This window comes from Paramisgurnus dabryanus, chromosome 7, assembly GCF_030506205.2.
Source record: "Paramisgurnus dabryanus chromosome 7, PD_genome_1.1, whole genome shotgun sequence".
Lineage (NCBI taxonomy): Eukaryota > Metazoa > Chordata > Actinopteri > Cypriniformes > Cobitidae > Paramisgurnus > Paramisgurnus dabryanus.
In genome coordinates, this window is record NC_133343.1 from 22,906,430 (window position 1) to 22,920,203 (window position 13,774).

At 41.1% G+C, this 13,774-nt stretch overlaps 1 protein-coding gene across 4 annotated transcripts in view; it reads left to right on the forward strand.

Moving 5' to 3' along the window:
- lrp8 (low density lipoprotein receptor-related protein 8, apolipoprotein e receptor) overlaps positions 1–13,774 on the forward strand; it is a 248,637-nt gene that overhangs the window by 132,400 nt on the left and 102,463 nt on the right. The window lies entirely within an intron of this gene.

Consider the following 13,774-nt stretch of genomic DNA (forward strand, 5'->3'; position numbering starts at 1 on the left):
ATTGGCCACTCCCAAGCCACGCCCCTAGCAACCAAATACAGTACCCTAGCAACAGAGTAAACAAAGCCTTATATCTCCGCATCAGAACATCGTAGAGACACGGGGGTTGGACCGTTTTACTTGTGACTCGGAGTGTAATCACTGGGCACATCATTGGCCACTCCCAAGCCACGCCCCTAGCAACCAAATACAGTACCCTAGCAACAGAGTAAACAAAGCCTTATATCTCCACATCAGAACATCGTAGAGACATGGGGGTTGGACCGTTTGACTCGTGACTCGGAGGGTAATCACTAGTGGATGCCATTTTTCCCCTAGCAACCAAATACAGTACCCTAGCAACAGAGTAAACAAAGCCTTATATCTCTGCTTCAGAACATCGTAGAGACACAGGGGTTGGACCATTTTACTTTTGGCTTGGAGTATAATCATAAATTGTCGCCTGAAATTTGCCACGGCAAGCACCACTCACATTTTCTTCAGGAAATGTACCTATCTAGTTATTATTATTATTCTTCCAACCAAATTTCGGCAATTAATACGGCTCGAACCGCTTAACTTAGAAACTTCATTCAAACTCTCAAACGTGCGGACTATTCGGGAATAGTGGGCTATGACTTTTATAAGCGATCGGGGGTACGGTCTTCGCCCCAGGGGCGAAAAAGCAGCCGAAAAATCCCATTGACTTAACATGGAGACAAACTTTGACGAGTCGTAGCTCAGACCTAGAATTTCACAGAAACTTGTGACTTGCCACATTTGAAGAGGCTGGCAGGCTCTGTAAGAACATACCTCACAATGGGGTGTAAGTTGTACCCCTGGGGTGTAAGAGGCCCCCAAATTTCCCCATAGACTTATAATGGGGCAGGAATCATGCCCATATAAGGAAATAAAAACGTCCCAGATGGGATATCTTTGCAGCGCAGTGTCGTAGAGACATGGGGGTGGGCTCATTTTACTCAGGCATCCAATCAGTCCCTTAGGATCCTTATTGAGCTATCAAGCCACGCCCCTAGCAACCATTTTGGGCACCCTAGCAACATCTCCCATAGACTGCCATTATAAAATGCCCAGATGGATATCTTTGCAGCACAGTGTCACAGAGACATGGGGGTGGGCTCATTTTACTCAGGCATCCAATCAGTCTCTCACCATCCTTATTGAGGTATTAAGCCACGCCCCTAGCAACCAAATATGAGCAGCCTAGCAAGATAATAAACAAAGCCTTATATCTCTGGATCCGGACATCATAGAGACATGGGGGTTGGGTCTTTGGGTCATATTAGCTTCATGCTTGCTTCATGCTAAGTCATGCTAGCTTCGTGCTAGTTTCATGCTAGCTTTATGCTAATTTTATAATAAATCTTGCTAACTTAATGTTAAATCATGCTAGCTTCATGCTAAATCTTGTTAGCTTCATGCTAAATCATGCTAGCTTCATGCTAGTCATGCTAGCATCATCTTAATCATGCTAGCATCATGCTAATAATGCTAGGATCATGCTAATTTCATGCTAAATTCATGCTAACTTCATAGTAATCATGCTAGCATCATGCTAGCTTCATGCAAATTATGCTAGCTTCATGCTAATCATACTAACATCATGTTAGCTTTATGCTAATCATGATAACATCGTGCTAGCTTCATGCTAATCATACTAACATCGTGTTAGCTTCATGCTAATCATGATAACATCGTGCTAGCTTCATGCTAATCATACTAGCATCGTGCTAGCTTCATGCTAATAATGCTAGCATCGTGCTAGCTTCATGCTAATCATGCTAACATCGTGCTAGCTTCATGCTAATCATGCCAACATCGTGCTAGCTTCATGCTAATCATGCTAGCATCGTGCTAGCTTCATGCTAATCATGCTAGCATCGTGCTAGCTTCATGCTAATCATGCTAGCATCGTGCTAGCTTCATGCTAATCATGCTAGCATCGTGCTAGCTTCATGTTAATCATGCTAGCATCGTGCTAGCTTCATGCTAGTCATGCTAACATCGTGCTAGCTTCATGCTAGTCATGCTAGCATCATGCTAGCTTCATGCTAGTCATGCTAGCATCATGCTAGCTTCATGCTAATCATGCTAGCATCATGCTAGCTTCATGCTAGTCATGCTAGCTTCATGCTAGCTTCATGCTAATCATGCTAGCATCATGCTAACGTCATGCTAGCATCATGCTAGCATCATGCTAGCTTAATGCTAGTCATGCTAGCTTCGTGCTAGCTTCATGGTAATCATGCTAGCATCGTGTTATCTTCATGCTAATCATGCTAGCTTCGTGTTTATCATGATAACATTGTGCTAGCTTCATGCTAATCATGCTAGCATCGTGCTAGCTTCATGCTAATCATGCTAGCAACGTTCTAACTTCATGTTAATCATGCTAGCATCGTGCTAGCTTCATGCTAATCATGCTAGCATTGTGCTAGCTTCATGCTAATCATGCTAGCATCCTGCTAGCTTCATGCTAATCATGCTAGCATCCTGCTAGCTTCATGCTAATCATGCTAGCATCCTGCTAGCTTCATGCTAGCATCGTGCTAGCTTCATGCTAGCATCATGCTAATCATGCTAGCAGCATGATAATCATGTTAGCATCATGCTAGCTTCATGCTAATCATGCTAACATCATGCTAGCTTCATGCTGATCATGCTAGCATCATGCTAGCTTCATGCTAATCATGCTAACATCATGTTAGCTTCATGCTAATCATGCTAGCATCATGCTAGCTTCATGCTAATCATGCTATCATCATGCTAGCTTCATGCTAATCATGCTAGCTTTATGCTAGCTTCATGCTAATCATGCTAGCATCATGCTAGCTTCATGCTAGTCATGCTAGCTTCATGCTAGCTTCATGCTAATCATGCTAGCATCATGCTAACGTCATGCTGAATCATGCTAATCATGCTAGCATCATATTTCATCATGATAACTTTTTTAAATCATGCTAGCTTCACACTAAAACATGTCAACAGCCAGGTAAACTACTAGACTAAATTTCTTTTACATTTCTGGCAATCAACTTTTTGCATTTTCATGCACTGGTAATTCCTTGGGAATTGCATATCTAGTTATTAGTGGTGCTTGCATTTATGCAAAACATCACTATTACTATTGCTCAGGGATATTATTATTATTATATTTTATTCTTACATCCGGACACTTTTTTCGGCGATTAACTCGTCCCGCACGCTTTGTTGTAGACCCATGAAAGAGGGCTCAAATCGACCGGATTATTGAGGAGAGGTGTGCTATGACTTTTATAAGGGATCGGGTGCAGGATTTCCGAAAGGGGGGCGTAAAACCACCCCAAAAATCCCATTGACTTAACATTGGGCCCAACTTTGATGGGTCATAGCTACGCTCGTGGATTTTGTAGAAACATGTGGGTTACAACATTTGAAGAGGGTGGTAGGCTCTGTAAAAACATAGATCACAATGGGGTGTAAGTTGTACCCCTGGGGTGTAAGAGGTGCCCAAAAGTGCCCCAATGAAAAGTCAATGGGGCAAAATCCCATAGACTTACCATTGCAAAAATTTTGACGGGTCATAGGTCCGAGCCAGGATTTCATAGAAACATGTGGGTTACTAAATTTGAAGAGGGTGCTAGACTCTGTCAGGACGTCCCCCACAATGGGGTGTAAGGTTACCATAGCAACCATTTTGGGCACCCTAGCAACCTATACCATAGACTGCCATTATAAAATGCCCGGATGGATATCTTTGCACCACAGTGTCATAGAGACATGGGGGTGGGCTCATTTTACTCAGGCATCCAATCAGTCTCTCAGGATCCTTACAGACTTACTAAGCCACGCCCCTAGCAACCACTTTTGAGCACCCTAGCAACATAAAATACAAACAGTTATATCTCGGCATCAGAACATCGTAGAGACACGGGGGTTGGACCATTTTACTTGTGACTAGGGGTGTAACAATTGGGCACATCATTGGCCACTCCGAAGCCACGCCCCTAGCAACCAAATTTGAGCACCCTAGCAACCGAATAAACAAAGCCTTATATCTCCGCATCAGAACATCGTAGAGACACGGGGTTTGGACCGTTTTACTTGTGACTCGGAGTGTAATCACTGGGCACATCATTGGCCACTCCCAAGCCACGCCCCTAGCAACCAAATACAGTACCCTAGCAACAGAGTAAACAAAGCTTTATATCTCCGCATCAGAACATCGTAGAGACACGGGGGTTGGACCGTTTTACTTGTGACTCGGAGTGTAATCACTGGGCACATAATTGGCTACTCCCAAGCCACGCCCCTAGCAACCAAATACAGTACCCTAGCAACAGAGTAAACAAAGCCTTATATCTCCGCATCAGAACATCGTAGAGACACGGGGGTTGGACCGTTTTACTTGTGACTCGGAGTGTAATCACTGGGCACATCATTGGCCACTCCCAAGCCACGCCCCTAGCAACCAAATACAGTACCCTAGCAACAGAGTAAACAAAGCCTTATATCTCCGCATCAGAACATCGTAGAGACATGGGGGTTGGACCGTTTGACTCGTGACTCAGAGTGTAATCATTATGGGATGCCAATTTTTCCCTAGCAACCAAATACAGTACCCTAGCAACAGAGTAAACAAAGCCTTATATCTCCGCATCAGAACATCGTAGAGACACGGGGGTTGGACCGTTTGACTCGTGACTCGGCGGGTAATCACTATGAGATGCCAATTTTTTCCCTAGCAACCAAATACAGTACCCTAGCAACAGAGTAAACAAAGCCTTATATCTCCGCATCAGAACATCGTAGAGACATGGGGGTTGGACCGTTTGACTCGTGACTCAGGGTGTAATCATTATGGTCTGCCAATTTTTTCCCTAGCAACCAAATATAGTACCCTAGCAACAGAGTAAACAAAGCCTTATATCTCAGCATCAGAACATCGTAGAGACACGGGGGTTGGACCGTTTGACTCGTGACTCAGATTGTAATCATTATGGGATGCCAATTTTTTCCCTAGCAACCAAATATAGTACCCTAGCAACAGAGTAAACAAAGCCTTATATCTCAGCATCAGAACATCGTAGAGACATGGGGGTTGGACCGTTTGACTCGTGACTCAGAGTGTAATCATTATGGGATGCCAATTTTTTCCCTAGCAACCAAATACAGTACCCTAGCAACAGGGTAAACAAAGCCTTATATCTCCGCATCAGAACATCGTAGAGACATGGGGGTTGGACCGTTTGACTCGTGACTCAGAGTGTAATCATTATGGGATGCCAATTTTTTCCCTAGCAACCAAATACAGTACCCTAGCAACAGAGTAAACAAAGCCTTATATCTCCGCATCAGAACATCGTAGAGACACGGGGGTTGGACCGTTTGACTCGTGACTCAGAGTGTAATCATTATGGGATGTCAAAATTTTCCCTAGCAACCAAATACAGTACCCTAGCAACCGAATAAACAAAGCCTTATATCTCTGCACCAGAACATCGTTGAGACACGGGGGTTGGACCGTATGACTCGTGACTCAGAGTGTAATCATTATGGGATGCCAAATTTTTCCCTAGCAACCAAATACAGTACCCTAGCAACCGGATAAACACAGCCTTATATCTCCACATCAGAACATCGTACAGACACGGGAGTTGGATCGTTTAACTTTTGGCTTGGAGTATAATCATATATGGTCCCCAGAATTTTGCCACGGCAAGCACCACTCACATTTTCTTCAGGAAATGTACCTATCTAGTTATTATTATTATTCTTCCAACCAAATTTCGGCAATTAATACGGCTCGAACCGCTTAACTTAGAAACTTCATTCAAACTCTCAAACGTGCGGACTATTCGGGAATAGTGGGCTATGACTTTTATAAGCGATCGGGGGTACGGTCTTCGCCCCAGGGGCGAAAAAGCAGCCGAAAAATCCCATTGACTTAACATGGAGACAAACTTTGACGAGTCGTAGCTCAGACCTAGAATTTCACAGAAACTTGTGACTTGCCACATTTGAAGAGGCTGGCAGGCTCTGTAAGAACATACCTCACAATGGGGTGTAAGTTGTACCCCTGGGGTGTAAGAGGCCCCCAAATTTCCCCATAGACTTATAATGGGGCAGGAATCATGCCCATATAAGGAAATAAAAACGTCCCAGATGGGATATCTTTGCAGCGCAGTGTCGTAGAGACATGGGGGTGGGCTCATTTTACTCAGGCATCCAATCAGTCCCTTAGGATCCTTATTGAGCTATCAAGCCACGCCCCTAGCAACCATTTTGGGCACCCTAGCAACATCTCCCATAGACTGCCATTATAAAATGCCCAGATGGATATCTTTGCAGCACAGTGTCACAGAGACATGGGGGTGGGCTCATTTTACTCAGGCATCCAATCAGTCTCTCACCATCCTTATTGAGGTATTAAGCCACGCCCCTAGCAACCAAATATGAGCAGCCTAGCAACATAATAAACAAAGCCTTATATCTCTGGATCCGGACATCATAGAGACATGGGGGTTGGGTCTTTGGGTCATATTAGCTTCATGCTAGCTTCATGCTAAGTCATGCTAGCTTCGTGCTAGTTTCATGCTAGCTTTATGCTAATTTTATAATAAATCTTGCTAACTTAATGTTAAATCATGCTAGCTTCATGCTAAATCTTGTTAGCTTCATGCTAAATCATGCTAGCTTCATGCTAGTCATGCTAGCATCATCTTAATCATGCTAGCATCATGCTAATAATGCTAGGATCATGCTAATTTCATGCTAAATTCATGCTAACTTCATGGTAATCATGCTAGCATCATGCTAGCTTCATGCAAATTATGCTAGCTTCATGCTAATCATACTAACATCATGTTAGCTTTATGCTAATCATGATAACATCGTGCTAGCTTCATGCTAATCATACTAACATCGTGTTAGCTTCATGCTAATCATGATAACATCGTGCTAGCTTCATGCTAATCATACTAGCATCGTGCTAGCTTCATGCTAATAATGCTAGCATCGTGCTAGCTTCATGCTAATCATGCTAACATCGTGCTAGCTTCATGCTAATCATGTCAACATCGTGCTAGCTTCATGCTAATCATGCTAGCATCGTGCTAGCTTCATGCTAATCATGCTAGCATCGTGCTAGCTTCATGCTAATCATGCTAGCATCGTGCTAGCTTCATGCTAATCATGCTAGCATCGTGCTAGCTTCATGTTAATCATGCTAGCATCGTGCTAGCTTCATGCTAGTCATGCTAACATCGTGCTAGCTTCATGCTAGTCATGCTAGCTTCATGCTAGTCATGCTAGCTTCATGCTAGCTTCATGCTAATCATGCTAGCATCATGCTAACGTCATGCTAATCATGCTAGCATCATGCTAGCTTAATGCTAGTCATGCTAGCTTCGTGCTAGCTTCATGGTAATCATGCTAGCATCGTGTTATCTTCATGCTAATCATGCTAGCTTCGTGTTTATCATGATAACATTGTGCTAGCTTCATGCTAATCATGCTAGCATCGTGCTAGCTTCATGCTAATCATGCTAGCAACGTTCTAACTTCATGTTAATCATGCTAGCATCGTGCTAGCTTCATGCTAATCATGCTAGCATCGTGCTAGCTTCATGCTAATCATGCTAGCATCCTGCTAGCTTCATGTTAATCATGCTAGCATCCTGCTAGCTTCATGCTAATCATGCTAGCATCCTGCTAGCTTCATGCTAGCATCGTGCTAGCTTCATGCTAGCATCATGCTAATCATGCTAGCAGCATGATAATCATGTTAGCATCATGCTAGCTTCATGCTAATCATGCTAACATCATGCTAGCTTCATGCTAATCATGCTAGCATCATGCTAGCTTCATGCTAATAATGCTAACATCATGTTAGCTTCATGCTAATCATGCTAGCATCATGCTAGCTTCATGCTAATCATGCTATCATCATGCTAGCTTCATGCTAATCATGCTAGCTTTATGCTAGCTTCATGCTAATCATGCTAGCATCATGCTAGCTTCATGCTAGTCATGCTAGCTTCATGCTAGCTTCATGCTAATCATGCTAGCATCATGCTAACGTCATGCTGAATCATGCTAATCATGCTAGCATCATATTTCATCATGATAACTTTTTTAAATCATGCTAGCTTCACACTAAAACATGTCAACAGCCAGGTAAACTACTAGACTAAATTTCTTTTACATTTCTGGCAATCAACTTTTTGCATTTTCATGCACTGGTAATTCCTTGGGAATTGCATATCTAGTTGTACATTCGTTTCCGTATTTATATGGAAACCTCATGCACGCAAAAGACTGCTGGAAAAATCTCAACATAACACCAACTGTGATGTCACATTCGAGATATATGACCCCAACATTAAATTACACATTAAATTAAGTAGAAAGTTGTTAAAATGTTTACTAATGTGTGCTACTGACATGAGCCTCCGAGAAGAGCCAATCCTAACAGAGCTTAACATTATTACTCATTACACTTCCAAATAGTGCAAAAATAGACCATTTAATTCAAAGGATACATTTTAGGGTTGTTAATGGACACGTAAAAATGTTTCTGATATTTTTTGCACTTAATAAAGTTACATACTTTCTATGTAAATATCAAAGAACAATTTAACACATTACTTTAATGCATTCTTTGGCACCTTTAAAATAAAAATATCATGTTACCTCTGCGGATACATGCTAATTTTATTTTAGGATAACGTATTTCAATCATTTGGATTATGTAAATCCAACAATTCTTTTTTTTTCCGTGAAGGTTTAGGATCTTAATATACTGAATGCTGATCACTTGTTCCTATACCTTAGGGGTCTGAGCTATTGTAGATTAAAATGGACATTTCAGAATTGGATATTGGTCCTGCTGACCAGTTTAATAGATCTCGTAATGACAGGCATATCTACCTCCCTAAAATGTGTTCATCATAGAGGAGTGTATTAGATTTTCCACTGAGAATTTCACTTCAGGTACCCGACATTCATACACTTTTTATCTCTTTTTCTATGCATCAAGTATTTCGGAGGTGTTTCTTTTCACTTACTCAGAGTCTTATCTACGATTTTTTCTTATTGAGAAAATAAGCATGATCTGTTATCTACTGTTTCATTTTATGTTATGCCATATTTACTTAGGATGTTTGTTGTTTTGTATTTTGTCATTCACTATTGCTTTTATGTTAATAGTCCAGACTGATCTCACGAGAATTCTTACATATTTTACAATTTTGTATCAATTTATAAGAAGTGAATCATACAAAAACATATGATTATCATAAAAAACAATAACGAAACTCCACTTTTATCCTTGCCCCTATCCCCAACGTCACTGGGGCAATGATGAAACAATGAACAAATGTGGCTGTTCCTCGTAAAATGTACCTCGTAAAATATGTACGAATTGCCATGAGATTGCGTTGGATAGTCATAACCAAGAGCCAAGGGACAAAGGCCTGGGCCTATTATAACCACGCACAGGGGTTTTGCTACATAATTATTTTAAATATTACGGAGGGATTCAGTCAGATGCACCGGATGGGTTCAATTTCATGCTTCAGGCAGCGGTTCCCTAAAGTAATTTCCCATGTGACCGCCCTCCAGCATGCAGCCCAGGAGCAAACCCTAGTGCCCTGGCCACAGGCTCCTTTCCCAGCTGCCAGAGGCACAGCCCGATTGCTTCTTAGTCACGCGGTTAGTGCTGGCGTTTTAATTTAGCGTCCATCAGTGTTAATTTTCTTCACGATCAAACTGAGCTTGAAAGCCAGGAACACCAACTGCTGACTACAGTAGGTCTGTGGCGGCCCATGTAGTTTAATTATTGCTTTCCCACATTATTGATAGCATAGCCAGGACACGAAATGATAGTTCCACCCACCATGCTTCTCTCCTTGCTTTATTTTTAATCATTGTAAGGGCAGATAAAGGAGTGGGATCATGAAAATAATGTTGGCTAGATTCAAACCCGCCTCAAAATAACTGAAGGTGTTTGAACGGTTCTGCTTACCACTTGGTTGCGGTTCTATCAAAGTGTTTAATTAACACTTTTCTAATAAAACTTTTATTTTTAGGGAATAAACCAATTCAAAATCCAATTTTTAAATCTAATTGGTCAAAAAACGACACAATTACATGTTAGTATAGCTTTCTTATTTCCTATAATTAACCAATCAGCATTGTCTTTGTTTATGTTTTCCCAGGCTGTCAGACTAATTAGCGATAAACTAAACCGATCAAAGAATGTGGCGTCTCGTGAGAGCAGGTCATGTCAAAGTGACATTAACTGGCTATGAAGCGCTATGGGAGTTTAAAGTGGGATGCTCTCATTGTGCAAAGGACTGTGGGATTGGGTCAAGAGGTTTTATTCCCTGAAGGTGCATTTAATTGCCTGAAGGCTTATAAACATGCTGTCTGCACATACCTGCTTAATGTTGGGTGTCGGTCACGGTCAGGTCGACAGGCATGAGTACATTCGTGGGTGTGCATTTGGTTAAAATGTTATGTTTTTCTCTTTATGAAGAAAGATCATACATAATTTAACACGTTTGAGGTCACTTTTACAAGTTTACAAAGGTCAGAAAACAAAAGATGTCCTCTACCCGTAAGAATAAACATCTGCAGTGTTTGCCTGTAGGACAACACCATTCACTTCTGCATTGATCCGAATGATGGATGGAGAACGTGTTTAATTGTGTCCCACTGGAAAAAAGTACATAGAAGGATCAGTCCTTGACATCTATACTGTTGAAATGCTCTTTGAGCTTTCTTTGTTGATGCCATCAATTTCATTTTTACTGGTAATTAGTGACCCTTGATCTCACCAGTTCCTCATTGATCCACCATTGGTAGCTTCAGGCTGGGTTCAGATCACCGTTGAAAGTACCCTTAAGGCTTAACATCAGTAATGCGCAGGGGTTTCATCGAATCGGAACTATGTTGTAATGCATGTGGCTCGATTTCTTTGGAAATCTTTCACATTATAAAACTGCTAGCCGCTCTGTAATAATGACATCACTGTTCGATAAAGGTGCTGTATAAGCTCATTGTTGCATAGATAATGTGATTCTTACAGCAAATAGCGCATTGAGTCGTTGTTACATTTGGATTGCTTTTGCCTGAAATCAAATGCCAGCATGTTGTCATGAACCAGGTTTAGCATTAACTGTGTTTGGCAGTATTGAGCTTTTTTATTGTGCAATAAGGAGAGGTGTTGTTGGATCTTCTTAAACCAGTGTTTTTCAACCCTGGTCCTTGAGGACCCCCTTCCAGAAAGTTTTACATGTCTCCTTATTTTAAAACACCTGAACCAACTCATCAGCCTCCTTCCAGAATGTCTCCAACAAGCTGATAAGTTGAAACAGGTGTGTTGATTAAGGAGACTTCTAAAACATTCTGGAAGGGGGTCCTTGAGGACCAGGGTTGAAGAACACTGTCTTAAACAAATTACTTCAATTGGCAACACTTAATTTTTTTAATTTGAAAAGTTTTGTTATATTATATTTTTCACTTAAAGTGAAAAGTTACCAATCGAAGTAATTTTTAAATTAATCCAAATTTCATTTTTTATAATCTATAGGCCGGGTGTAGGCAAGTTCGGTCCTACAGAGCCGCAGTCCTGCAGAGTTTAGTTCCAACCCTAATCAAACACACCTGAACAAGCTAATCAATGTCTTAAGGATTTAGACATCAGGTTAGATTATCAGTGCTTAGGCTAAAATATGCAGGACTTCGGCTCTCTAGGACCGAACTTGCCTACCCCTGCTATAGGCCAATTGACATGGAGTAATAATGTGTAATACTACACTGCACTATTACTAAAAATGTGGCATTAAGTTAAAACAACATGAAGGTTTTGCAAGTCAATTCAACCTACTATTTTAAGTTTTAACTTAACATAACAAATTAAGTTAAAGGGGACATATCATGAAAATCTGACTTTTCCATGTTTAAATGCTATAATTGGGTCCCCAGTGCTTCTATCAACATAGAAAATGTGAAAAAGAGCAACCAGGTACTTTAGTTTTGGTAAAACATTTTCTGCAAGCATGTAAAAAAGGTCATTGAAATGTGGCTCCCCTTGTGATGTCAGAAGGGGATAATACCACCCCTTAATCTGCACTATCCAACCACAGCACTGCCATTTAGTGCAGTGATCAGCTTATTTGCATTTTAAAGGACACACCCAAAAACGGCACATTTTTGCTTACACGTACAAAATTATCCCTATGGTATTTTGAGCTAAAGCTGCTTCACAGATGTACTCTGTACATCTTAAAAAGTCTTGTGAAATGTCCCCTTTAAACAATTTCAACTTGTTTTTATATGTTAAGTTAGCCTGGGTGCCAGCCGATCTTAGCCCCGCCCACCACATTTTGAAAAACGGGAAGATCGGTTTGGCATTTTTCCGTTGAGGAGCTACTATGCGAGTCCCAAAACTGGCCGACGAATCAAATTGTGAGGGCGGGCTTTATACGATGATGGACAGATGATCAACATTATCGTATCAACCACTTCACCAAAGAGCGCGTGTGTTGAATCTGTTTACAATGAAATGGCTGCCGCTGGAGAATTCAGATGTGTGGATTCTGACATTGAGTCTGTTCTAAAAGATATCGACAGAGCATTGATTAAAAAAGAGGAACATAGAAATGCGATCAAGGCATTTGTTTATGTTTTCGCCGTCATTCCTACGGGATTCGGCAAAAGTTGGTCTCACTTATGGAGGACAAAGTTAAAGAAGCAACTGAAATGGGTATCACGGCGATGCAACTCGGCGTGCACGATGTGATGGATATAATTAGCCGTCGTTGCCAGCTTCTTTTCGGAAGCCCGAAATTGTGACTGCTGTATAAGTGGAGGGACATGCTAGGCTCTGATAATTTTCAAGCCAATGTAATGGGTAGCTATCGTCGTGGATGAAGTTCACCTAACATACAAATGGTAAGAGATAGTCTTACTGTATGACTTAGTAAATACTTAATGTTGTGATATAAATGAAATGTTGTAAACATAGTAGGTGTTAATGTACGTTCGCTAACTCAAACTTAGTATAATCACAATGATGTTAGTATCATTGTAGCAAAATTACTAGCAGTTCGGTCAGGCTGCAAACGACGACATTTCAACATACGTCACACACTCCGTTGCTCTGATTGGTCATAGGTCTATCCAATTGAGTGGAGAGGCATTTTTCGGTTGAGACATGCCTCATAATTTTAGTTCAATGGAGCGGTATCAGACTCAAATTCTGACTTTGAGTATGACAACGTCAGGCTAATGTTAAGTTAAAGTAACATAAAAATATATGTTGATTTGAAATCATTTCTTACAGGGTATAGACTGTATAAATAGATGGATGACGTGTCTCCATAGATTTCATTATTAAAAAATGAAGCCAAAATCTCACAAAATTAGTCGCTGACGTCTTTTTCCGATGAAGTCTGCGCAGTAGTGATAGTATTGAAGTGGAGCCATAGTATCAAGGTCCCATCAACATTTCCGTTGGACTCAATTGCACACACACAAATCATGTTGTCACAACCAGTTTTAATAGCATCTTATAACTACTATTTTTCAGCTTGACTTTAAGTTTACCCATTCGTTTACATGGAACGCATGTCTTATGACCTATACTGTAGCCAGCCACATTGAGGCGATCAAAATGTTTTGGCTTCACTTTTTTGGACGTGTGTGGCATTGCCTGGTAATAACCCATTACCCAATCCTCACTTAAATGGCTTAAAATTCTGTTCATAGTGCTATGCATGCACTTTTT